The sequence below is a fragment of the Vicugna pacos genome, chromosome 1 (assembly GCF_048564905.1).
Source record: "Vicugna pacos chromosome 1, VicPac4, whole genome shotgun sequence".
Lineage (NCBI taxonomy): Eukaryota > Metazoa > Chordata > Mammalia > Artiodactyla > Camelidae > Vicugna > Vicugna pacos.
This window is the reverse complement of record NC_132987.1, coordinates 123,908,615-123,935,938: the sequence shown is the minus strand read 5'-3', so window position 1 is coordinate 123,935,938 and position 27,324 is coordinate 123,908,615. Positions and strand designations below refer to the sequence as shown.

At 42.1% G+C, this 27,324-nt stretch overlaps 1 protein-coding gene across 3 annotated transcripts in view; it reads right to left on the bottom strand.

The window, feature by feature from the left end:
* PCBP3 (poly(rC) binding protein 3) overlaps positions 1-27,324 on the bottom strand; it is a 193,883-nt gene that overhangs the window by 130,019 nt on the left and 36,540 nt on the right. For 2 of the 3 annotated variants that reach the window (XM_072970467.1, XM_072970461.1), the window contains one exon: positions 4,349-4,800. The exons of the other annotated variant lie outside the window; for it this stretch is intronic. The gene's annotated coding sequence lies outside the window, so the exon portion shown is untranslated. The remainder of the gene's footprint in view (positions 1-4,348; positions 4,801-27,324) is intronic. 3 annotated transcript variants of the gene reach the window in all.

Here is a 27,324-nt window from a genome sequence, read left to right as displayed (position 1 = left end):
CCATTCTGACTGGTGTGAGGTGATACCTCATTGTAGTTCTGATTTGCATTACTCTGATAATTAGAGCATTTTTTCATGTGCCTATTGACCATCTGTATGTCTTCACTGGAGAATTTCTTGTTTCGGTCTTCTGCCCATTTTTGGATTGGGTTGTTTTGCTGTTGTTGTTATTTAATTGTATGAGCTACTTATATCTTATGGTTCCTGGGGCAAAGGGATGGAAAGGGATAAATTTGGGAGTTTGAGATTTGCAAATGTTAGCCACTATATATAAAAATAGATTAAAAAACAAATTTCTTCTGTATAGAACAGGGAATTATATTCAATATCTTGTAATAATCTTTAATGAAAAAGAATATGAAAATGAATATATACATGTATATGTATGACTGGGACACTGTGCTGTACACCAGAAATCGACACATTGTAACTGACTCTACTTCAATTAAAAAATTAAAATTAAGATTATATTTAAAAAAGAAGTTAGATAAACCAGATGAAAAAATCCCTAAAAACAAATATAAACTATACAAACTGATTCAAGAAGAAATAGAAAATCTGACTAGGGATAGATGTAGACAGAGCTGATATAGTATAAATGATATATGGAGAGACATTGCAATGGAAGAGAATTAAGAATCTGGAAGTAAACCCCTACATTTACAGTCCATTGTTTTTTTTTTTAACATTTTTATTGATTTATAATCATTTTACAATGTTGTGTCAAATTCCAGTGTACAGCACAATTTTTCAGTTATACATGAACATATATATATTCATTGTCACATTTTTTTCTCTGTGAGCTATCATAAGATCTTGTATATATTTCCCTGTGCTATACAGTATAATCTTGTTTATGTATTCTACAGTTTGAAATCCCAGTCTATCTCTTCCCACCCTACAGTCCATTGGTTTTTGACAACTTAATGAAGAAAGACTATACATTTCAACTTAATGAAGAAAGACTATACATTTCAACTTAATGAAGAAAGACTATACATTTCAACAAAGGGTGTTGGGACAACTGAGTATCTACATGCAAAAGAAAAAATTTGGAACCCTACTTCATACCAGATACAAAAATTAATTCAAAATGGCTTAAAGATCTAAATGTAAGAACTATATCTGTAAAACTCTTAGAAGAAAACATGAATACAAAAACCTTGCATTAGTAAATAGTTTTTTAATGCAACAACAAAAGTTGTTGCATTAAAAAACAAACAAATTAGATGGACAACTAATTTATGATGAAGGAGAACATAGAATGGAATAGGATAGTCTCTTTAATAAACGGGGTTGGGAAAACTGGACAATCACATGCAAATAAGTGAAACCAGGCCACATCTCACCCCAGTCACAAAAACCAACTAGAAATTGATTAAAGGCTTGAATGTAAGACCTGAAACCATAAAACTTCTAGAAGAAAACACAGGCAGTGAACCCTTTGTCATCAGCTTTAGCATTATCTTTCTAGCTATGTCCAGATGCCAAAGACAGTCTTCTGTCTTCCATAAATTTTAGTCTTGCTTTTCACACTCAGAATTTTATTCCGTCTAGAATTCAGTCTCATATATGAAGCATGAGTTATGGATCTAATTTGACCTTTACCACACGGGTAGAAGGTTATCCCAGCAACATTTTCTAAAAGAGCCATCGTTCGCCATGGACTTGTGCTGCATCCTCCCACACTGTGAATTCCTTCGGGTGTGGGGTTGTGGGGGAGGGGGGTGGGGAGTGTGGGTGGGTATATGGACAGTATAGGGAGGCGTGGGTGTGGGGGGTGTGAGCAGGGTAAGTGTGTTCCCTAACTCTGTTGCACTGTCATATTCGCTTACTCCAATCTAATAATGAAAACCCTAAACAGCACACCTTTATAAGGAGCATTAACATCTGAAAGGGTAAGTCCCTCTGCTTTTTCCTGAAGGTCGTCAGGATTTTGGTGCCTTACTCCTCCACCCATATCTTAGAGTCAGCATTTCAGAATCCGTGAGGAGCCCCGTCAGGACCTGCTCTGTAGCTAACTGACAGACGCCCTGTTAAATACTGATCATTCACACCGGGAACAAGATACAGCAAATACTGTTTAGCTATGCCTTTTCTTTTTATTTTTTTATCAATCCTGCCAAGGGTTTGAAATTTTGGTTTTTCTTCAAAAGAACCAGTTTTTTACTTTATTACTCACATTTTTCTTTGTTTCCCACTTTACAAATTTGTTCTTAATGCCGTAATTCCCTTCCGCTCCCTGCTGCTCTCCTTCGCTGTCCTAGCTTCTTAATTTGGACACTTACTTGGTCAGTTTGGAGCCTTTATTCTTTTCAGGCGCACAACTCCCAGGACACACTCCCCCAGCGCTGTGCGCCGAGGCCCCGGCCCGCCTGCGGTCAGCCTGGCGCCCCCGCCACGTCAGCCTCACTGGAACGCCTTGCAGTGCTTCTTAAAGGTCAAGTATACAAACTTTCATTCTTTGTGATCTTATAATTGAAATCTGCCTTAGCTTCGTTTGGTCAGAGAACATGGTCTGAAAGCATCTGAGATGAGACTCATTTGGTCACAATTTTAAAAATGTTTCACATGCACTGAGAGCTCACATCCTCTCTAATGGGTGCTTATCTTAGTATGACCCAGGGGTGGAGCTTGTTCCAATCTTGCACACTTGTGTTCACTTATTTGTGTCTGACGTGTCCGTTCCTGAGAAAGGAACATCAAAGCAGCCCTACGACTGCAGAGTTATCTAACTTCACCGTGTAAAGCAGCCCATTTTTCTGTACATCCTGAGGTGCAGTTATCACACGTGTGTAAGTTCAGGCCGTTGTACTCTATCACGATTATTTTCTTTTATCATCATAAACTACATTTCATATTAAAAAGCTTTTTGTCTTTTCATGCATTCATCTGACTGTAACAGAGCTATACCAGTTTTAACTGCCTAGTACATTTACTTTATATAAATGATCAAACTCTCCCACAGATGACATTATTAAAAGCACTTGAGTGGACTTTGTATTGTACCATTTAACTCCAACCTCAGGAGCCTCGTGTCCTCATCAAGTCGCTGGGTGCCCTGAAGCACCGGATTTCCTGGAGGGCTGAATGTCGGCTTTGAGATAAGAGGTGCAATCAGGGTGGCTCCAAGGCTTTGGTGGAAGCAGCTAGACAGTGGGGCTGAGGGGAAAGTTCAGGAGTTCGGTCCTGAACACGTTAAGTCTGAGACGCTTGTTGGCCTTGAAGGTGGAGATGGCAAACGGACAAAAGACAAGTTCGTCCAAGGTCGACGGGGGAAACCCAGGTGGGAGTCGTCAGAACAGAGTTTGGGTCCCCCCAAACCCGAAGGAGTGAGGGAAGAGGAGCCACATGGGAGAGTCGAAACACACGAGTGAAGGCAGCATATTCTCTACAGGGTGGGGAGGCCACCAGCCTCCAGAGGAAAAGAAAAGCAAGATGGCTAAACTCGAAACACTGACATCCTCCCCGCCCCAGAACTGAGACCAAGTCCCAACACAACTGGAGTTTAACCACGCAGCTCTGGGCACGTCCCCCCTTCCCCTCAGCTGTCCTGGGAATAGGTCCCCTTCCCCATGCCAACAAGGAAGAGAACACAACACGCAAAGGAAGAAAGGAGAAATCTTGGCAGAGCCCCGACAGCGGACTTGCTAGGAGTCACTGAATCAGAGAAAGATCGTGAAGATCGTGCAGAAAGCCACCTGCATGTGACTCAGGGGACACCTCGGCCTGCGCGCACTGTAGAAGCCTGGGTAAGATGGTGCAGGTGCTTCAGTCACCTTGTGCAGGTGCGTTGGGGGTCAGAAGTCACGTGGCTGCATGTCTTTGGTGTCAATTCTTGTTATCACTGTCGTCTCTAAGGGCCCACAGACCAGCTAATGCACACCCTCACCCCCAAGAAGGTCCTGCAGCCCTGTGCCCCAGAGCAGCGGCCAGCAAGGTGGGCACAGCCTCGAGGAGCCCACGTTGTGCAGGGGAGAGGACGCACAGAGCCCCACGTTAGAGGAGGGACACGTGGACCGACAGCCATGACGCAAGGGGGGCAACACTGCCCCCACCGTGCTGCGGTCACAAGCAGTGGGCTGCCGTCCTCCCAAGGGGGAATGAGGAGGGCCGCAGGGATGACCCAGCGTGCTGTGCCAGGCCACGGGGGCAGCACTGGACCCGCAGTTTAGACGGGCAGTCCTGACAAAGGCAAAGCAAGGACAAGGTCAGGGCTCTGCCCCGGGTGTCTGGAACAGAAACTAAGTGAATGGGAAAAGGGGTGGGCTCAGCAGGACAGACAGGTGCAGCCAAAGCCAGAGGACCCAGGACATGTGGCGCCGGGGCTCACAGGCTGGGACCTTACCTGAAAGATAACAGGATGCCAAGGACAACTTCTGATCAGCGGTGGCTTGTTGAAATCTAGGATTATATCACTACTGGAGTCATTTCCTAAAGTCCAGATAATACATTCGTCCCAAAACTCCCATGTGGTGCGAGCAGGTGACCTGCGCATCTCACTGCAGAGGCAGCACTATTTCAACATGAATTACACAGAAGCAGCCCTCGCCAACAACGTGCTGTCATGATCAGGATACAAATGTGGATCTTGAAAACAGCTCAAGCTAGTAAGACGTCAGCCACAAACCTATGTTCACGCTGTCAGTGGGAGACTTGGAAACGAATCATTTGGAAAAGTCAAAGTGCACAGTCATACCCCCTCATCCACGGTGGACACGTTCCAGGACCGCTGTGGACGCCTGAAACCGTGAACAGTACAGAATCCTTTGTGCACTGTTTTCTCCTGTACGTATGCACCTATGATAAAATTTAATTTATAAATTAGTCCCAGGAAGAGATTAACAGTAGTAACTAATAGCCTCTCCAGTAATTTTTATATTTTTTGGTCCAAACCTATTCCTGAATCTGCGGAAGCACCCTTCACCTGCAGCAAGTGGCTGGTGTCACTCACTTTGGGGGACCCCTTGCTGAAGACTTCGTACAGGAGCCGTGCCTTCTGGCCCAACACGTTGCCATCAATGTGCCATCGGAACACATCCTCTATTCTTGTCCTTAACCCACAAATCTAATGCCTTTTCCATCTTAACTAAGTACTTATTATGCACCGTGGCCACAACTTTTGCAGTTTGAGGTGCGACAGCAAAACTAGCACGAGTTTCTTTTTCCTTCTTCACAATTTCACAGACAGAAGATTCATTCTTACCGTAGACATTAGCAACCTCAGCATACCATTTTTTCTTTCCTCATTAAGTCAAGAGCTTTCACCTTTTTACTTACAGGAAGCACTGTGCAGCATCTCTCTGGCAGAGCTGAGCTGCCAGCATCGCTTCTCTTGCTTGCACTTTGGGGCTAGGACCAGTTAAAATAAGGGTCATCTGAACACAAGCAGTGGGATGCTGGGACAGTCCATCTGATAACAGAGAGGTCTACTAAGTGACTGGTGGGTGGGGCACACTGGACAAAAGGGTGACTCGTGTCCCAGGCAGGATGGAGTGGGTGGTGCAAGATTTCATCACACTACACACATTCACAAACTTATGAATTATTGATTTCTGGAATTTTCCATTCAATAGTTTTCAACCCTAGGTAACTGAAATTGATAAGCAAAACTTCAGATAGCAGGACCCACTGTATTTGAAAGAGGTACGAGACAGTGTGTCTTCCACACTGGCTCACCAAGTGAAAAACACAGCATAACTGCAAATCTGGGGAACTTAGGGAATCACAAATTAAAATAATAAATTTTTATTATTATACCTATTAGAATTGTTAAAATCTTAAAAAACCAACAATACCAAATGCTGGCAAGGATGCAGAAAAGCAGGAAATCACTCATTCATTTCTAGTGGGAGTGAAAATAGCAGCCACTTTGGATGACGGTTTAGAAGTTTCTCATGAAACTAAACACAGTTACCACATGACTCAGCAATCGTGCTCCCTGGTATTTGCTCAATAGGTTGAAAACTTAATGTCCAAACAAAAACCTGCACACAAATGTTTATAGCAGCTTTATTCATAACCCCCAAAACTGGAAGCACAAAATATCTTTGAATAGGTGAACAAATAAACAAGCCACAGTACATTAACATGATGGAATATTATTCAGCAATAAAAAGAAATGAACTATTAAGCCACAAAAAGAAAAAGATGAATCTTAAATACACATAGCTAAGTGGAAGAAGCCAATCTGAAAAGGCTACATACTGCACGATTTCAGCTGTATGGCATTCTGGAAAAGGCACATCCGTACAGACGGCAAATAGATTAGTGGTTATCAGGAGCTCGGGGAAGGTGCTGAACAGGTGATGCACAGAAGTTTTTTAAGGCCGTGAAACTATCACATGTCATGCTGTAATCATGACCACAAGACAGTACGCATTTGTCAAAAGCCAGCGAACTTTACAGCATGAAAAGTAAAAATGTATGCAATTCTGAAAAACCACTTAGGATGTCAAGAGAATCCAAGATGGAATGTGGACTATGACAAAAGACTAACTGTACTACGAATGCAAACCTCCCCGAAGTGGGTGGGGAGTAAGGGGCCGACGTAAGCATCTCTGGAAATGAGTGGAGTCTAGGAGAGAAAAGGCAAAAGGAACTGTACTCAAGGCTGTACTCTAGTTGATAAAGTTGTTTCCCAAGGGACACAGTTACTAATTCTACTACTGCTGTGCATGTGCTGCACCCAACAATTCAGTCACGGATGGGACGGTGGGAGCCAGGTATGTCAGTGTTCAAGGGGGCGGTTACACGTCAGGAAGGGGAGGAGGCTAGAAGGGTCCATGCTGGGGGAACTGGAGCTGGAAATGTCAGCACGAGCTGATGTTTAGCTCAGTACAGATACAGATGGTTCTGTCCAGGGCCAGCCAAGAGGGCCTAGAAGTAACAATACCTCAGTAGCAACAAGCGCACCGGGGCCCAGGTATCAGTCTCTCATACCCTTTTCTGATGAAAGGCACCAGGCTCCCGGTTTCCCGGACGGGGCAGGACACACGCAAAATGAGCCTAGAGCATCTCGCAGTCCCGGAAAGAAAAGCTGCATCTGAACACAAAACCAAGCAAACACACTGGCACAGTGGTCAGGGCGTCACAGGGACACAGAACGACTCCCTCGGCCAAAGCTCGAACAGCTGAGCAAAAGCATGAAGAAAGTAGCAGAAGACTCTAAGCCAAAGTAGAAAATAAACACCCGTGGGTGCGACCTGACTTCAGTAAACAACTGGCGAGCAAACCGGGAGACGAGGGAGTCTGCTCCCAGGAGAACCCACGTCGGTTCAGCCGCTGCCCCGTCCTCAGGGAGGGGGGCGGACCCCCTCCTCGGGTGCCGGTGTGCACAGCACGGCGACCTCCTTCCAGGGGACACTGGGGGACAGCCATGCGGCGGAGAGACCCCACAGACACCCCCACGCCAGATGACCAAGGTCAGCAGCCGCAGTGAAGGTCGTGGGGACGGTGGTGCTGACGGCGCACCCTGGACGGGCCGTGAGGAGAAGGGCCCTCTCCTCTGTGGTCTTCCTCCCAAAATCTACACCCTCCAATCTAATCATCAGACAAATTCCAACAGAGGAACATTATACAAAATACTTAACCAATACTCCTCCAAACTCCACCACAAACAAGGAAAGTCTGCGGGCGGAGTATAGCTCAGTGGTAGAGCACGTGCTTAGCACGCACGAAGTCCTGGGTTCAATCCCCAGCACCTCCATTAAAAAGATAAAAATAAATAAAAAGTTAAAATTTTAAAAAACAAACAAACAAGGAAAATCTAAGAAAGAATCACAGCCAAGAAGAGCCTGAAGAGACATGACAAATGTATTCTGGGACAGGAAAAGGACAGCAGGGAAAAAACCAAAGAAATCCACAGTATGGACTTCAGTAAATGACAACGAATCAACATGGGTCCGTTAATTATGACAAATGCACCCAACTAATGTAAAATGTTAAACTGGGCGTGAGGTGTACAGGAATTCTCTGCACTATCCTTACTATGATTCCATGAATCTAAAACTGTTCTAAAGAAGTTTGGTTTTTTTAAAAACCAGCAGTTAAAGGGAAAAACACAAAGGTCACCAAGTTTTCTTTGTCTGTGTACGGTGGGGAAACAGAAACTTCCTCCCAGGGCTGTCCAGTTCAGAAAGACTGTGTGTGTCTTAAGACATTGGAATTGCAGAAATCAGAGGGAAGGTGTTTTGGCTAGAAGGTCCAAGATTACAGGAAATGTTCAAGACATTATCGTTGGGGCACCTGGTAAGTTGTTGTGTATTTAAGATGCAAAGCGTCTTCCCTCCCACCACGGTATGTGACCTGCTTAGCTGTAACAAACGCAGAACAAAGCGTCTGCAGTGCTTCAGTAATATTTCAAATTCTTACACTGAATATCAGCATAGGACAGTGAATATTCCGGAAGGCAGGCATCAGTTTTGGACACGATTCAATTCTCACACCCGCTGGTCACCACCTTGATGGCAGCCCCCTTTTGCTGTTCCTCCCAATTCCTGACACGCCGGGTGCTTTGTGGGCACTGCCACCCTCCTCACACCAACTCAGCAAGACAGCCCTATTAGTTCCATTTTCCAGAGGTGGAACCTGAGGCCCAGGAAGGCCAAATGGTTTGTCCATAAGCTTCACAGCTACAAGCAAGGGAGCCAGCCTTTAAACTCCCCCCTGCCAGGCACTGAAGCCAGGCCAGGTTCTGCCTGAGGGCCCCTGGCCTCCCTGCACTCAGCCAGGGGTACAACCAGGTGGCTGCCACCCAGGGCCTCGCCCGGCCATGGGCAGAGCTCACTGGTCAAGTTGACATTTTCACAAACAGTGCAAATACTCCTGGGGGAACAAAGGGCCCTTCCTACATGGAGACAGATCAGGAGTCATCTTAAATCTGTGCCCTTGAAACAGAGCCAGGGTCTAAAAGCTTTTACGGAACCACATGCATCACAATCATCAATATGCCATTAGATCCTGGACATCAATTCTCTAAAAGTATTTCTGAACCTTTGAAAGGATTAACCCTTTACTGTATTAAACACACCCCTCCTTCCGTAAGCTACAGCTGCTGGCTTTTCTCTTCCCACTTACAATGGACATTGATTTTATTTTTCCACCTCCATTCAGGTCACTTGGATAAAGAGGTTTTGCTACAGATCCCTTTCACTTTATTCCCCGAGTATTACGAGGATCCCCTTCAGCTGCCAACAGCTCTATGCTCCCAAATCTCACGCCTCAAAGACACTGGCCTTCCCGCGCTGGCTAATTGATCCACGTGGGGTTGCACGAGGGTTCAGGGAGTCACAGACCACAGGGGCACACAGGGTCCCCAAAGTCTCCCAAGAGAACTGGACAGGGTTTTAGAAGTCACCTAACCTAACTGCTTCTGGCTTGGGAACTCCGGGTGCCCAACCTCTCGTGGCCACCTGCTCCCACAGGGTGGCCAGAGCCCCGTCCCCGCCCTCACGGTCACCCAGCTGTCACTCTCCCCAGCACAACTGTCATCCTAAGTGTGCTCCTTTCACACACAGCCAGTCGAATCCTATTTCCAAACCACAGCCTCTCAGACAGCTTAGGAGGCGCAGAAGGGGAAAGTCAGCTCCTCCTTCCAGGACAGCTTTTCCTGTGTCGGACTAACCTTCCTCGGCCCGGCCTCAGGCTGTCACGCACGGTGAAGCAGGACCAGGCTCTGCCATCGGAGAGGCCGGGGCTGAATCCTGACACCTGCACTAGCCGAACGAACTTGGGTGAGCTCCCTGATGCTAGTGAACCTCAGCTGCCTCCTCACCTGAGAGCAGCCAGCGTCCAGGGCTGCGACAGCACCCCAGGGCAGCCCGCGGAGTGCACGGCATCCCCGACCTGTCACCTGCCTGCACGCGTCTGTCCGGCCTGCTCGCAGGCAGCACACAGTGGGGCGGGGTGGGGCCTGGCGGGGCAGCATCTCCACCCTCCGGATACCGCGCTCCTACTCGCACAACCTGGACTCACCAGCTGCCCTCGGCCACCAGCCTGATCAGGCCTCAAAGGTGGCTAGGGAGCCCTGACCGGGGCCTCTCCCGGAGGGCCAGAGGGGCCGACGTGGAAGGAAGACCCCCAGGCCTCACACCGACCAAGCCACAGCCCGCGTGGTTAGGGACCCCGGCATTCACGTGCACAGTCAGGTCTGAGATGCACTGGCCCAGGGCCCTAGAGACCAAAAAAGTCTTTCAATTCTAAGGTTTCTTTCAGGGAACATTTCAGAATAGAAAGCATTCTTTCTTTCCCACTCCTGCTATTAATAACCTGTGTGCACACTGAGTCAGCATGGAGGGCAAACAGAGGCTGCTTCAAGGGTCTGGAAATAAAAGTTGTAAAAATGGGGGAAAGGCAGCGTGCTGACAAAGCCCATAACCAGGAGATTTTCCTGTCGCCTTTTCCGCCGACCTCCCTCTGAGCACTTTCTCCTTCGATCAAAGTTTGCAGAGCTAAGTATTGATTTTTTTAAATAAACAAATACCGTATTCCCAGAAGTGAGTCCCACTGGGGACTGGAGCAGAGTCAAACTGAAGAAGAAAAGGAACAGGAAGGCACAGGTGTCTCTGACGACTTCCGGGAGCCAGTGGGCTCAGCCCTGCGTGTCCGCATGACCAGCGCCGCCGCCTCCATCAGCCGAGAGCTTCTTAACCTAAGCTGCTAAAAGGCCCTTCTGTGCCATCTGGGATTTGTGCTAACTGAACCAGCAATTGCTGATGAAGCCAAAACCTCCCCTCCTTCTAGAGCATTTACTGCATGTGGGGAGGGACGCGGTGGGGGAGGAAAGCCAGCAACAGGGGCAATAATGAACTCCTCACACACCAGCATGTGTGACCCTGACCAGGAGAAAACCAGTCGTCGGGGCCCCAGGCCAGAAACAGCAGGATCAATAAACGCACCCCCAGCACTCCAAGGCCTGACCTCCGGGGCTGGGGGCCGCGCACTGTGTTTCTGCAAAAGTCCCCCGTGACTTTCCTGTGCCGTCAGGGTGGAGAAGCTGCTCCAGGAGCAAGATTTGCTGAGATTCTTTACAACCCCCATTTTGCAGGAGTGAGGTGGGTTTTCTAGAACACAACACTGCTAACGTCATGGGGTGTGACTGGGTGTCCTGAATGTGGAGGAGTCTCTAAGACAGACAGACAGACTGGAGCTCACAATGACATAACTGCCCACATACACACACAGTGCCCTGTCCCAGCACGCTCACCTTCAGGCGAACCAAAATAGTGAGACCGAGGCCCAGCTGACACTTCAGCTCTGCCTCCCGGGCTATGGCAAGGGTCGGCAAACACTGCCCACAGCCCGTGTCTGTATAACCTGAGAACTGAGAATGGTTTCTATGATTTTAAAAGGTTGAGAAAAAAAGAAAAGAATGGAAGACAGAGCCCACGTGTGGCCCACACACATAAAATGCTCACCAGTGTGGGCCTCCACAGAAAGCGCCTGCGGACTCCCGGGTTGCAGCAGCCGCAGCTGGGATGCCCCAGCATGGGGCCACACCGGCAGGCGCTTCCTCTGCCAACCTCAAAGCCAAAGAAAGACCTGAAATGCCCTGAAAGGTGGAAATGTGCTCAGTCACCCTGAGACCCTCAAGAGAAAACAGCCACCAACAGCCCAGAGGCGGCTGTCTCCGTGTACGCAAGCGGAGCGTCCAGCCCAGTGAGCCCAGGACTGGCAGCCCAGGTCTCCACAGGCACCTCGGCTGGTGAGGAGCCAGGCCTGCTCAGGCCCTGGCTGGTCACTTACCTACTGGGCCGGGCCTCACTGTGCCACCAAAGGAAAGCGCCAAGACTCCCAGGGGAGCCTTGAATCCCAAGACACTGCTGGGACTAAGTGCCAACAGCAACATCCCTGCGCAGCCTAAGGGGCCAATATAGCCATGCTGTCCACGGTTAAACGAGGCGCTGGCCGATGGTGGGGAAGGATGTCAGAACACCAAACACACAAGAGTGTGCTACACTCAGGAAGCCAAGCCTAGAACCTTGCCCCGCACACAGCAACAAGGTGCTAGTAAGAAGGGCCCGCGGAGGTCTTCCTGCTGGGCCCAGGCGCCTCTCCACTTCTGGCCCAGGAGACTCTGCTGACAGACTCCACCAGCTCAGCAAACCAGAAAAGGAGGCGCACTTCCCCAAGACAGCCTCCCTGGAAGCTGCCTAAACAGCACTAACCAGGCTCCCCGAAGCCAAAGGAAAGCAGGATTTGGTTATCTGCAATATCACTGGCGTAATGCACGCATCGGACGGAGGCGCTCTGCCGGGCTCCCGCTCTGTATCACAGCCCTGTGCAGGCCACGTGCTCACAAAATTGATTTAGGAGAGATTATTCAATTCCATTTTACATGCTCTGGAACTCTGCCAGCAGCAGCTCCTGTTCTTCCAAGGGTCAGGAAGCGGCAGACAAGGCCATCTCCTGCTGCTGTAAATGGAGCCCCACTTCCCCTTATGAATCTCCTGTCCATCTTCAAATTACTTCAAATACGATTGCCCTTCATTGAGACAGTGTTTTATGTCTCCACGTCTACCTTCTGCCGTGCCCGGTTACCGGCTGGCTGCAGGCAGCTCTCCCTCGGAGCCCCCGGGCGCCTGTGTCGGAGGCGGCGTGTGCAGACAGGGCAGGGAGGGGCCCCTGCAGCCTCCGGTTCCAGCAAGCTTGCTGAGCACAGCCAACAGAACCAGTACGTCTTGCATTCTAAAAATCCCTGCTTCTGGCCCTGCTTCCCCCATCCCCCACCACCATGTGCCTTATTCTTTTTGGTGGGAAACACGTGACAGATCATTGCTGTCTTCTGCCCACGCTGCACCACCCTCTGTCACAACACACCGGTGGCTGCATTCTTACAACCCCTATTCACTGTGTCTGTCTTTCCCAACAATGTGAAGCTCCTTGGGGCAGGGTCTTCATCTATTCTGTTCACCCGGAAAAGGGCTTGGCATTTGGTAGCACTCTATAAATTTGAATTTAAAAACTGTTGGTCTCAAACCCTGAGTTTCCAAGAAACTAAAGTAAAAAGGGAAGTAAATGAGTTTCAATTTTGACTGTGTTCTCAGTGTCTGAGGAACAGCAAGGATGCCCACATGGTTAACATCAGCTGGGGCGACTGGCCGGAGGTGAGTCTGGGAGCAGGCAGAGGCCAGGTCATGTGAAACCCATGACCACTCTGCCCTGTATTATGAGGGACACAGGAGACTCCGGAGAGCTAGATAGGAGATGGCACGATCTAATCTATGTTTTTTAATTAAACTTTTCGTTTTGAGATAATTGTAGATTCACATGCAGTTGTAGAAATATTACAGAGATAATCCATGCAACTTTAGCCCACTTCCCCCAAGAGTGACATCTTGCCAAATGAAAGCACAATCTCACCACCAAGATACTGACGTTGACACAGTCAAGATATAGAGCATTTCCTTCCCCACAAGGATGCCTCACATTTCATTTTCACAGACACAACCACATCCCTCCCACCCCCACCTCCTCCTTAACCCCTGGCAACCACTAATTTGTTCTCCATTTCTATAATTTGCTCATTCCAAGAATGTTATATAATAAACAGAATCATACAGTAGGTAACCTCCAAGACTGCCTTTTTTCACTCAGCCTGATTCTCTGGGGATTCATCCACATTGCGTCCTGTGTCTGTAGGTCAGCCCTTTTTATTGCCACGTAGTGCTCCGTGGCACAGATGCGCCATAGTTTGTTTAATCATTCATCTACTGAAGAACGTCTGGGTGGTTTCAAGCACATGACTATTGCAAATACACCTACTATGAACATTTGTGAACAGGTTTTTCTGTGAACATAGTTTTCATTCCTCTGGAATAAATGTACAGGAGTATACATTGCTGTGTTGTGTGGTAGTTACAAGTTTAGTTTTATAAGGACCTACCAAACTGTTTTCCAGAATGGTCATATCATTTTACACTTGCCTCAACACTGTATGAGATCCAATTCCTCCACATCCTCACCATCATTTTTTTAATCTTAGTCCTTCTGATGTGTGTGCAGCGATACCTCACTGGGTTTTAATTTGCATTTGCTGAATGACTAATGATGTTGAACACCTTTCCATGTGCATATCTGCTGTCTGTAGCTCCCTCGGTGAAATGCCTCCCATCCTCCACAGAGTTTCTAACTGTATTATCTACTTTTTTACTGTTGAGTTTTGACAGTTCTTCATATAGCCCATTATCAGTCTTTTCTCAGATATGTGATTTGCAAACATTTCTCCTCTGTAGCTTGTCCTTTCATCCTCTTAACAGATTGTTTTGCAGAGAAAAAGTTTTTAATTTTGAGGAAATCGAATTTATCAATTTTCCTCTTATAAATGACATTTGGTACCAGGTCCAAGAACTCTGCCCAGCTCTTTCCCTAGAATGTGAAATTTTCTTATATTTTTCCTAAGTTTTATAGTTTTACATTTTAGATTTGAGTTTGAGATCTATTTTGAGTTAGTTTTTGTATAAGGTGTGAAACATAGATTGAGGTTCATTTTTTTGCCTATGGGTGTACCATTTGTTGGAAAGGCTATCCTTCCTCCATTGAATTGCTTTTGCAATTCTCAAAATCACTTGAAAAAATAATTTCTCAAAAATTATTTGTGCATACTTCTGTGGTTTTCTGTACCATTTTCTATACTGGGTTCCCTATATTGTTCCACTACCCTCTGTGTCTGTCCTTCCAACAATATCACATCATCTTGATTACTGTGGCTATAAAATTAGTTCTGAAACTGGGCAGACTGGTTCCTCTCACTTTATTCTTCCTTTTCAAAACTGTTTTAATTATTTTGGTTCCTTTGTTTTCTATATTTACTTTGGGGTTAGCTTGTCTATATCTATAAAAAATTTTGCTGCAATTTTAATAGAAACTGCATTAAACCTGTATGATAATTTGATAAGACTAGACATCTTTACTGTGTTGAATTTTCCAATCCTTGAACATGGTATGTCACTCCATTTATTTAGATAAACTTTGATTTCTTTCACCAGGATTTTGTACTTTTCAGCATAAAGTCCTATAAATGTCATGTTAGATTTACAACTACTTGTTTGTTCATTCTTCAGAAAGTATATTGCATCTTAAATTTTAGTGTCCACATGTACATTGACAGTATACAAAAATAAAATTGATTATTGTGTGTTTGTTTTGTATTGTGCAACCTTGCAGAACTCATTTATTAGTTCTACATTTGTGGTTTTTTGGTCTTGTTTTTGTAGATTCCTTGGGATTTTCTACATTGATAATCGTGTCATCAGCAGATACGTACAACTTTATTTCATCTTTTCTGATCTGTAGGCCTTTTCTTTTCCTATTTTATTGCACAGGATAGAACTTTCAGGACCACAGGAAGTAAGAACCTACATCTTGTCCTATTTCTGATCTTTGGGAAAAATCATTTAGTCTCTCATTATTAAGTATAACATTAGCTGTAGGTTTGTGTAGATGCTGTTTATCAAGCTGAATAACTTCGCCTTTATTCTTAGTTTTCTGAGAGTTTTTAATCAGATGTTGGATTTTGTCACATATTTCATTACATTGAGTGATGTGATTATTTGGGTGTTCTTCTTTACTATGTTAATAAGATATATCACACAAATTGATTTTCACATACCGAACCAAGCTTGCACCCCTGGTACAAACTCCACTTGGTTATGGTGCACAATTATTTGTATGTATTGCAAAATTCTGTTTGGTAATATTTTGCTGCAGATTTTTCCACCTATATTTATGAATGATGCTGGTCTGTATTTTTAATGTCTTTTTATGGCTTGAATACAAGGGTAATACTAGCTTTAAAAATTTGACTGGGAACTGTTCACTCCTTACATATCTTTTGGGAAATACAATTATCAAAATTAAAAACTCAATGGATGGGCTCAACAGCAAAAAAAAAAAAATGGAGGAGTCAGATGAAAGAATCAATGAAACAGGAGATGGAATGTTTAAAAATTACCCACTCTGAACAAGAGAGAGAGAATAGACTGAAAAAACAATAACCAGAGGCCCAGAGACCTGTGGCAGTATGACAAAAGAGCTAACAATCATGCCATCAGAGATCCAAAAGAAGAGAAGAAAAATAACAGAGCTGGAAAAGTACTTAAAGAAATAATGGCTGGAGTAGAGTAGTTATGGTCTAAAAGTTTCTGTCTTGCTAAGCTGTCTCTTTCTTGGTCCTTTGGCTATAGAGAGCAGGCTTTTGTTGCATTTGTTTTCTGTGCCCACTAGTATTTATTGGTTGCTAGCTTCTCAGACTTAAGTCTCTGATATACAAGGCAAAAAGAATACTTAAGGAATTCACTGCTATGTCATTTCTTGGGTCCTGAGGTCCCTAGCTGGCCTATCGTCTTCTCATCATCTTCCAGAGTCTATGTGTGTTTAGTATATAACACCCAGGATCTTTAGTTGGACTTGGAAGAATAGAAAAAAGTACATCAACTCCATCTTCCTAGAAGTGGAAGTTAACCAACATTTTTAGAAAGATCATTCTGACTCCTATGGGAATAATTACTTGTAACTGGGCAAAAACTGAAGCAAGAAGATCTGTTAAAGGCTAATAAAATTATCTAGATGAAAGATAATTGTGACTTGGGAGCAAAGTGATAGTGGTGGAGGTGGTAAGAAATAGTTAGATACTGACTGTGTTGTGAAGAAAGTGCAGACAGAATTTGCAGATGTTTTAGACACGGGATACGAGAGAAAGAAGTCAAAGATGAGTCCCAGGGTTTTAGCCTGACAAATGAAAGAATGGAGTTACCATCAATTAATATAAAGAAAGCTGAGGAAGGAGCAGGCTGCGACAAGGAATGATGATTGAGTTGTTTTTCAAATAAGATGAAAGAGACGTTCATGATACAGCCAAAGGGCAGTGTTACATATGCTTATGGATATGAGCCTGGAGTTTGGGGGCTAGAAAGATATATTTAAGATTCATCAGGGCACAGGTTGTATTTAAAGCCATGAAATCAGGTAAGACTGCTGAGGGAATGAAGTAAAAAGAAAAGAGTACCAAGGATGTAGCCCTGGACTCCCCAATAAAGACTGGGATACGGGAAGGGCCAAGCAAAAAGATATTGAGAAGAAGTAATCAGAAATCTAGAAGAAAAGCTACAACAGAGACATGTCCCAGAAGTCAAGTAAAGAAAGTGTTCTAAGGAAGAGGGAACAATAACCTGGATGCTTGTTGACAGGTCAAGCAATATGAAGACTAAGACTTGATCACTGGATTTACCATAGTGTAACTGAAGAAAAAAGAAAACAAAATCAGTTATAAAAATCAATAAAAGTACAGTCAGACCAAAAAAAGAAAGTAAATCAATAAAAGCAAAATCTTATATTTGAAAAATTAATAAAATTGATAAACTGCTAGCTAAATTGATTTTAAAAAGAGAGAAAATATATGTTACAAATCTCAGTGAAGCAGGTGACATCATTACAGACCTTACAATAATAAAAAGAATAATGATGCAATATAAAGAGAAACTTTATATCACTGAACTCAATAACATAGAAAAATCAGTACTTTACAAAACACAAATTACTAAAACTGACTCAGGACACAAAAAATCTGAAAAGCTTCAAAAGCTAAAATCTTAATTAAAAATCTTCCCACAAGGGAAATTTGAGGCCTGGATGAATTCTATCAAAAATATACGGAAAAAAATAATACACCCAACACAAACTCTTTCAAAAAATAGAGGAAGAAACACTGCCTAAAACATTTAATGAGACCAGCTTTACCCTATGACAAAACCAGGCAACTATATTACAAGAGAAGAAAGCCGCTGAACAATTTTCCTCATGATCATAGACATGAAAGTCCTTTAAAAAGTACTGGCAAATCAAACTTAGGAAAATGGCTAGATACATTTTTATTTTTAAAAAAAGATAATCCATCAGGACCAAGTGGGGTTCAACCTAGGAATGCAAGTTTGGCTTAACATTCAAAATTCAATAAATGCAATTCAAATATCAACAGAACAAAAGAAAAATAACCTATGATTATTTCACTAAATGGAGAAAAAAAAGCATTTGACAAAATCCAACACACATTCATGATTTAAAAACTCAAAAATTTAGGAGTAAAAGAAGAAATTTCCTCAAGCTGATAAAATGGATCTACAAAAAACCTACCATTAACATAATTAATGATGAGTGACTGAATGCTTTCCCCCTAAGACAAAGAACAAGACAAAAACATCCTCTCTCACCAATTCCTTTAAATATTACACTAGAGGTCCTAGACAATAAGGTGGGGAAAATAAATATAAGGCATACACATTGGAAAAGAGAAAGTAAAACTATATTTGTAGATGACAAGATCGTGGAGGAAAAGATTATTAAAACAAATGACTTTGGCTAAGTGGAAGACATAAGTTCAAAATACGAAAACAAACTGCATTTCCATATGCTAGCTAACAACTAGAAATGAAAATCTTTTAAAAACAATCATTTATAGTAATATCCAAAAACATGAAATGTTTGATGGAGTAAACTTAACAAAATACATGTAAGAACTGTATACTGAGAACTTCAAGACTGCTGAGAGAAATTAAACACTTAATAAACAGAGAGATTACAATATGTATTGATTGAAAGATTCAGTCCTCTTAAGATGTCACTTCTTGAATTGGCCTACAGATTCAAAGCAATCTCAATCAAAATCCTAGCAGAGTATTTGGAAGAAGTTGAGAAGCTGATTCTAAAATTTTATTAAAAGACCTAGAATAGTCACAACTATTTGGAAAAATAAGAACAAAGCTGGAGGATTTAGTTTACCTGATTTCAGATATCCAATAATCAATACAGTGTGATATTAGTATAAGGATAGGCATGTAAATGGAAAAGAATAGAGAATTTCAAAATAAACCCAAGCAATTATAATCAACTCATTTTTGATAAAGGTGCAAACACAGTACAATGGAGAAAGGAAATAATTTCCAACAACTGCGTCAGAAGAACTGGGTATCCATATATATATACAAACCTCGATCTTTACCTAACGCCATACACAAAGATTAACCTAAATATAAAAGCTAAACCTGTGGAACTTTTAGAAGAAAACTAAGAAGAAATTCTTTCTTCTTGGACCTTGGGGTAGAGAAGAATTTCTTAGATACATCAATAAAAACAATATACCAATCCAGGGAAAAATAATAATTTATATTTCATAAAAATTTTAAAATTCTGCTCCTTGAAAGACACTATTTACAAAATGAAGAGGCAAATAACAGATGGAAAAAACATTTCTCATACATATATCTGAAAAAGGACTAGTATTCAGAATATACAAAGCACTTTTGTAACTCAATAATAAGGAAACAACAGCTCAATTAAAAAATAGCAAAATACTTCAACAGATACATCACAGAGACATACAAACAGCTAAAAAGCAAATGAAAAAGAAGTTTGCCATCATTAGTCTTCAGGAAAACAACTAAGATCACAATGAGATGCTAATATCTATCATTAGTCTTTAGGAAAATAAAAACTAAAATCACGATGAGATACTAATACACACCTAGCAGAATGGCCAAAATAGAATGACTGATGATAAGAAGTACTGATTCAATACTGGAACTGTCACATGTGGCCGCAGGAGTATACAATCGCTCAACAACTTCAACAACATTAGAAAACAGTTTGGCAGAACCTTGTAAAACCACTTACCACAGCACTGACCATTCTACCTAGCCATTCCACTCGTATATTTACCCAGGAGAAAGATAACACATTCTCACACAAAGACATGTACACAAGTATCCAGAGCAGCTTTATTTATCACAGTCAAAAGCCATAAACAATCCGAACGTTTATCAATAGGCAATTAAACAAACATGCTGTACAATGGAACAATACTCGGCAGTAAAATAGGAACAAAATATATCCGTACAACATGGATTAATCTCAAAAGCACAGATGCTGAACGAAGAAGCCAGACACAAGAAAGAAGTCAGTACATGAAATTCTAGAAAAAGGGAATCTTATTAACAGTGACAAAAGAGTATCTGAATGGAAAGGGGCACCAGAACCCTTTAGGATGATGCTCTATTGCTTGATTGTGGTGTTAGATACATATATCAAAATTTATTAACCTGTACACTTAAAACAGATGCGTTAGATTGTATAAAATTACTCCAACGGAGGGGGATTCTGCCTTTCATTAGAACGTTGTGGGTCAGAGCAGGCCAACACTACCAGTGGAACAAGATTTTTTTTAATGATAAGTTTCAAAAACTATATTTCTAAAACCATCAAAGCAATGAAGACTATATGAATTAAAATTCCTCACAAGGAAGAGCCCTTCTAGATAAGCTAAAAATAAACTGCTAATTCTAAACACTGGCTAAGAATCAGGCTTGAACCAAGCTAAGGGTTTTTATGGGAGGAAAGAAAAACCAGGAGAGCTTTTTCGAAACCTCAAGGCCTGTAACAGACTGGAAACTAAAGGAGTGTCTAATGCAAGACCTGCTCTCCCCAACAGACAACTGCTGAGTTCTGGGACTGTGCAAAAGGCCAGGGGACTGGCCAGCAAGACAGACTGACATCTCTCCCCACATCTTCAGGTGTTTAGGGGCTGAGTTACACTAAAGGAAAAGGGCCTGAAATAAATACACAGTCCATCTCCCCCTTCAGGTCATTTGCCAGATTGTGCACTCATCAGTGTGTGGCAGAAGCTCAAAATCTTTAACTGCCTGAACTTTCAGGGCTGAGGTATAGGATCATGTAAGTAAGAACCCACAAAGGCTGTTCTCAAGATCAGGGACAAACTAGAGGTTTCTAAACAGTGGCTTAGCGTCCACCTCAAGAAGCTAAAATAAAAAAAAAGAGAGAGAGCAAAGTAAACCCAAAAAAAGTCAAAAGAAACAAATAATGAGCAGAAATCAACAATATTTTTTAAAGGCATGGAGAAAATTAACCAAGCTAAAAGCCAGTTCTTTGAAAAGATAAATGTGTATAAACTCATAGCTATAATGATCAAGATAAAAAAATAATAAAGGTACAAATCAGCAATATCAAAAATGAAAGAAGAATTATCTCTACAGATCCTACAGACAATAAAAGAATAAAAGATTATCCTGAACTACTTTAGCCAATAAATTCAACAACTTAGAAGAATAGGTAAAATTCCTTGAAAGACAACAACTACAAAAGCTCATTCAGAAAGAAAGAAATAACCTGCAAAGGGCCATATTGATTATATAAATTGAATTCCTAGTTAAAAACTCTAAGATCAGAGGGCTACACTGATAAAGTTCTACCAAACATTTATAAAGGAAATAATACTGATTATACAAACTCTTCCAGAAAACAGAAGAGAACACTCTGAATTCATTTTATGAGGCAAACATCTTTTTTTTAATTTTTATTTAATTTTTTTATTGAAGTACAGTCAGGTTACAATGTTGTATCAATTTCTGGTGTAGAGGCCAATGTTATCTCGATACCAAAACCAGATGAAGACATTATAAGAATAAAAACCTATGGGCCACCACCTCTCATGTAGCTAGACACCAAAATCCTTGAAACATTCTCAAATGAAATCCAGAAATATTTTAAAAGGATAAAACATCACACCCAAATGAGATTTATCCCAAGAATGCAAGGTTGGTGTAACATTCATCATTCACTGTAATTTTATTGACATATTAACAGAATAAAGAAGAAAAACCAGATGACCATCTCAACAGATGCAGAAAACATTTGACAAAATTCAGCACCCACTGATGATAAAAATTCTAAACAAACCAGGGACAGGAATTCTTTCAACCTACTTAATATCTATCTTCATACTTAAAGGTAAAATACTAAATGCTTTCCTCCTAAGACTAACAACAAGGCAAGCATGAATTAAACTCAAAATTATCACATCAAGTGAAAGAAGCCAGATAGAAAAAGAGTATGTAGTGTATGATTACATTAATATAAAATACAAAGTCCTCTAAAATGACTGTGTTTTCTGGGACCCAAGGGGTGAGCAAGGAGTGGACCATAAAGGGACACAAGGAATCTCTTGGGGTGACAGAAATGCTCTGTCTCATGACTGGACACAACTGTCAGAACTGGTCAAACTATACATTTTAAGTAGATGAAGGGCATTTTACATAAATCAGTCCTCAATGAATTTTATAAGAAAAAACTGATCAATATGTTTAAAAACAAAAGAGATGAACAAATGGATGAAAAATGAAAAATTTCAACAGTCTTGGGCTCTACAGAAAAGTAATCAAATCAACATTCTATAATTGAAAATCATAACATCTGCCATTAAGAACTTGTTGAATGTGTTTTAAAAAAAAAAGTAGCCAGAACAGAAGACACAATTAGAGGAACTCAGACAGGTCCAAGAAAAAATATCTAAACTTTTTAATATTTGTATCTAAAACTGAAGTTCAGAGAGAAAGAGTATAAAGAAAGAATGAAAACAGTGCAGAGCATAAGAGATGTATGGGACATGGTCAAAAGTCTCACATACGTGTAATCAGAAAGAAAAGGGAAAGAATAGGGTAACAGCAGCATGTGAATGAATAATGGCTGAGAATTTTCAAACCTTATTAAAGAGTCAGTGCATAATTCAAAAAGCCCCATGAACCCCAAGGAGGATAAACACAAAATATGCACATACACATGTGCACGTACAGGCACAAAGAAAATCTTAAAATATCAGGCAAAGAAAACACATTTTTTTCTTTGAAACAACAAAAGGCTGACTTTTCAACAAGTACTATAAAAGCCTATTGCAAATGCTGACATATTTGAAATGCTTCAATAAAACAACTGTCAACCTAGAATTCTACACCCAGTGGAAATAGTTTTCAGAAACGAAGGGAAACCAAGCATGTTGTTCTCAGGCAAAACTCAAGAGAATCTGCCATCAACAGACCTGCACTATAAAAATACCTTTAGTTCTTCAGGCTGAAAGGAAATATTCCCAAACACAAGAACATCAGAAAAGGTAAATATATGAACAAATATTTTTAAATACTAACTGCTTAAAACAGAAAAAATGTTGGATTTATAACATACATAGAAACAGAAATATATGACCATATCAGAGTAGTCTGTAATAAGTCATGATGTAATTGAAATCTATTAACTTTATAATATAAGAAGAATAAATAAGAATCTAGGAGATTAAAACAATGAAATGAAAAATGCCTGATTAATCCAAATAAAGGCAGGAAAGGGGGAATAAAGGAACAAAGAACTGATAGAACAAAAATAAAACAAACATAAGATGGTAGAATTAAGCCCAATATTTCAAAAATCAAATTAAAAGTAAATAAACACTCCAACTAAAATAGAAAGATTGTCAGACAATTAAAATGATTCCATTCACTTTAAAAGGAGCATAATTTAAAAGTAAGGATGCAGTCGGGTTCATAAAATAGAAAAAGCTGTACCACACAAACACTAAGCAAAGCAAGCTGGGGTGACTTTACCATCAGACAAAACTGACCTTAAGGGAAACACAGAAGCAGAGAAAAAGGACATTTCATAATGATAAAAGGGTCAATTCAACGAGAAGCCATAAGACCTTAAGCTGGTATGCAACTAATATTGTCTGTTTAAAATACACAAAGCAAAAGCAGAACTAAAAAGGGGAAGAGAGAAATCCACAATCATAGTTGAAGATTTTATCATACCATGACACTAACATGTGTTAAATAAATTTGGCAAGGTCACTGGATAGAAGGTCAATATGCAAAACTCACCTGCATTTCTATATAGTAGCAACAATATCATCAAAAAATTCTCAGAAATAAATCCAACAAAACCTGTGCAAGACCTCTACACTAAAAACAAAACATCACTGAACAAAATTAAAGACAACATACATGGAGGAATAAACCGTATCTTTAATTTAGAATACTACAAAAATGTCAATTCTCCAAACTGCTCTAGGGAACCAAAACACCCCAATCAAAATTCTAGCATATTTTTTTGCATAAATTGGTATGCTTATCCTAAAGTGATAAAGATATGCAGAGGACTTAGAATAGTGCAACCAGTCTAGACAAACCCAGGTGGAGGGCCTCCGCGACCCGGCGTCGGCCCCACCGTACAGCTACGGTGACCAGCACAGCGGCGCTAACCACCACACAGAGAAACAGGTCAATGAAACAGAACAGAGTTAAGAAACAGATCACACACGTAAGTGTGCCAGTTATCTACTATTATCTCCCTGCCCAAACCCACCCTTCTTTGCCCTGTTTCTGTGATGCTAGTGCCGGACCCTAAGAGCGTTTCTCCATGGCCAGCTGGCACAGGAATGGGACTGTCAGGAGAGGCCGCTGCAAGAGGAAGGGGTTTCTCTTTCAGGTTCTAGGGCTTTTTTTTTTTTTGCCTTGCTCTATTGCCTGAAGGCCAGTGGGCAGTTTCTCAGTGAGTAGAGCGGGCATCCCTGCAGAAGACTTCCTGTGCATCACTGGCTCCCCAGCAGCCAGCCCGAGCTTACAGCACCTCAGTGAATGTCTCCAGGGGGTCACAGTCATGTCTTCCCCAACAATCCCTGAATCTTAGACTTCCTGGGGAGACATTTTTCTAAGTCTGTTCCATCTCTGGGTATTTTCCTTCAGCCCCAGAGGTAGTGGATGCTCCCTACCTGTTATTCTCATATTCTTTACAGCAACCTTACTCTTCACCCTGTTTGATAGTTAATCCCTTTTACAAGTTAACAATTCTTTATATTGAATGTTCCCTATTCAAAATCCTGGTGTAACTCCTGTCTCTTGACTAGACCCTGATCCACAAGGCCACTTGATCTCTTGCAAAAGTACCACCTGAAGTTTGGTGGGAAAAAATAGCCTTTTCAATAAATGAGACTAGATTAACAGGTTATCCATATGGAAAATGTGAACCTGGATTCCCATTTCACACTAGACACAATTGAATTGGACATAAACACTAAAGGAATATAATAAAGTTTCTAGAGGAAAACGTGGAATAATGCCTTCATGGCCTTGGGGTAGACAAATGTTTCTTAAATCAGATGCAATAAGCACTACTCATAAAAGAAAAGATTGATAATTAGAACTCCCTTGTGATCTGTTATTTAATCTATCAATTGAATTATTCATTCTTGAGTTGTTCTGCTTCTCATCTCAATAAAAAAGAATGAAATTCTTAATTTTAAAAGATAAAAATCCAGTTGAAATATGCTCATTTTTTTAAGCTTTATTTTAAAAACCAATCTATGTTAGCTATAGCTTCCTTGAGTGGAATCAGAAGAAATTTTCATCAAAATCTAGAGCCATTATCATGTCTGACATTGTTAAGATATGTACTCACTAATAATGAAAAAAAGATTGATAATTGATAAGTAAGATATTATTACTTTATTAATTTATCAAAAGACATCATTAAGAGTGAAAAGACAGGCTATCCACTGGGGGAAGATTTTTGCAATGTATATATTAAACAAAGAATTAGTCTCCAAGATGTACAAAAACTACTATAATAAAAAAAGAGAGAGAGAGAGAACAAACCAAAAATGAGCAAGAGACTTGAGCAGGCACTTCACAAAAGAGGATCTCCAAATGAACAATAACATATAAAGAAGTGCTCAACCTTATCAGCTGTGACATTGTGATTTACAACAAGAAATATATATTTGGTCTTCATCCCTGTTCCTGGCACAGAGCTTCTAAAACCCTTGGAATTTCAGGAAGTAATAAGAGGGATAAAGGTATTTTTTGCTACACAAATGAGATAACTTTTGGAAAGTTCCTTGGTGGCCAGGGGAGCCAACCACATGACTCTCATCTCTCTAAGACTAGACCTTCTGGGCAGGGGAGGGGGACTGGAGATTAGCTGAGTCACCAGTGGTCAGCGATTTCACCCATTCCGCCTAGGAAATGCAGCCTCCACAAAAACCCCCAAAACGACAGGCTTTGGGCTTTGGAGAGCTTCTGGGTTGGTGAGCATGTGAAGCTGAGGGAAAAGGGTGCACCCAGAGAGCACGGAAGCTTCCAGCCGCTTCCCACTACTCTGCCTTACAAATCTCCACCTGGCTGTTCATCTGTATCCTTTATAATAAACTGGTAAACGTAAGTTAACGTTTCTCTTAGTTCTAAGAGTTACTCTAGCAAATCAATCAAACCCAACAAGGGGGATCACGGGAACCTCCAGTCTACAGCCAGTCGGTCAGAAGCACAGGTAACAACCTGGATTTGTGACGGGCATCTGAAGGGGGACCAGGGATGGTCTGGTGCTGTGGAATCTGATGCCATCTCCAGGTACATGGTGTCATAAGTGAGTTGCGTTGTAGGACACACAGCTGGTGTTGGCGAATTGCTTGGTGGTATGGGAAAAAATACACGGTATCAGTGGTCAGGAAGATGCAGATTAAGACCACAATGAGATACCACCACACAGCTCCAGAAAGGTGAACATGAAGAAGACAGAAACCAGCAAGTGTTGTTGAGGGTGTACAGCAGCTGAATTCTCAGGCTTTGTTGGTTAGATTGCAAACTGGCTCAACCATTTTGAAAAACTGTCTGGCAATTATCTACTAAAACTAAACAGACACCAAGCCTATGATACAACAGTTCCACTTCTGGGTATACCTGCAAGAAAAATGTGTGCATATGTCTGCAAAAGAAACTTGCAAGAGGGGGGAAGGGTAACAGCTCAGTGGTAGAGCATGTGCTCAGCAAGCATGAGGTCCTGGGTTCAATCCCCAGTACCTCCAAAAAAAAAAAACCAGAAAGAAACCTACAAGAATAGTCAGAAAAGCTTTATTCTCAATAGCCCACAACTGGAAATATCCAAATGCCCATCAGCACCCGAACAGCTGAACAAAGAACCAATTTGTGGTATTTATGTACATTAGAATACCAGAGCCATAAAAAAACTTCTCTAAACATCTTTTTGAATTCCTGCTCTGGTACAAACCTTTTGAGACATCTGTGCAGACTTCATTGTTTTTACTTTTTCCTCTTATCAGACTAAACACTTTAAAAATCACAGAGATTGCCTACTTAACAGTCTCTTACTGGTAGGACAGAGACAGAATACGTGGCCACGACTCTTTTTTTTAATCGCATGTGTCTCTTCATCTCCACAAAGCACAGAGGCATTTCCTCCGCGCTGTGGCAGCAGAAGTGGCAGAGGGTGGATGACACGCAGGCTCTCAGACAGCCAGGGGCCCACGTCACCTGGGCACCTTCCCTGCACATGGCTCACAGGTAGCTGCTCCCTGTGGTCTCACCAGCTAACTCCCAGGAGGTGTGGAAGACACTTTTTTCTATTTTACTAATTAGAAAACAGAAGTCTAGGCGATAAAGCTTTAACGGCTATCGCTCCTGCACGTCTACTGCGTGCCAG